The sequence below is a fragment of the Melampsora larici-populina genome, assembly GCF_000204055.1.
Source record: "Melampsora larici-populina 98AG31 unplaced genomic scaffold MELLAscaffold_67, whole genome shotgun sequence".
Classification (NCBI taxonomy): Eukaryota; Fungi; Basidiomycota; class Pucciniomycetes; order Pucciniales; family Melampsoraceae; genus Melampsora; species Melampsora laricis-populina.
The window spans coordinates 139,405-140,619 of NW_006768831.1; positions in this window are offsets into that span (position 1 = coordinate 139,405).

Genomic DNA, 1,215 nt, shown 5'->3' on the forward strand with positions numbered 1-1,215 from the left:
TTGTCACTGACAGAACTCGTGAAAATAGGAACGTCTCGACAGTTAAAGATACTCGGGATCGAATTGTGAGTGATCGGCTTTGGGCCTTGTTATGATCACATCTATCGACAAGTTTTGGTTCTTCTCTTACTCTGCCTATCCCCGCCCAGTTTTATGGTGAATATTGGTACCAGTCTGTTGTTGATCGGAATGTCATTCACGCAAGTATTCATTGTGCGGAAATTGTGCGTCTTTCTTTTTCTTGGCGCACTGGTCAGATCTTTTCTCTGTTATGAGCAGAAGGTTGACTAATTGTCTTTCTTGCATTCTGGGATCAACAGTTTCAATTCCCCGGGAAAGTACGTTCGAGTGTAATGAAAAAAAGAAATGAAACTATTATGCAAAATGTATATGTACCTCAGAGGGAGAAGATGCAAGAAATTCCAAGTTTGAGTCATGAAATCTTACGTTCATCCATTGCTCATTGCTGTGGTATGTCAGCCAATGTAAGAGCCAAAGCAAGAGGTATAGATCATACCTACGTAAGTTTGTCCTTGCACCACAGAGGACGTCACATTCATGAGGGCAAAATTCAGACCGAATATGTAGCTGTAGGGAATCTTACAATCAGCAGACTGATAAGTTGATGCCAATGAATCTAACTAAGAATCATGGTTTGCTAATCAGGAGGGGATGGTAGACTAATAGGGGGTTTCAAGTTGCAGATTTTTACGTATTTTTACGCTACAACAACTTGCCCGTTGTTGTAAAATATGCGTAAATTTTTTAAAGCGGGACACCTAAAAAGGTGTCCCGCTTTAAAAATACGTTGGTTTTACGCAGAATTTTTTTTACGGACAACTTGTCCGAATTTATAAATTTTACGCAAAAAACAAACAAACTTGAAACCCCCTAATATCACTACGAATGGCCGAGTTTCAAGAGCCTACATGACATGTAACAATATGAGTAAGCAAATACGTAAGAAGCTACAAGTTGTGGACCAATGAGCTCTTGTCATACAAACAGTGCAATATATTTGAGATCCTGGTATATCCCTATTGTAGTCTTTGCAATACCCTACAGGATATGTCAGCTATGAAGCCTCAAGAATTCTTGCTATCTTGATCAGAACTAGGGATAGGTAATCAGATTACACCACACCCCTATTATTACTTCAAGACAGCACAAAGAGTGTAATAGGTGCAGGTCACTTGTGATTTTGCTGGATTGGAA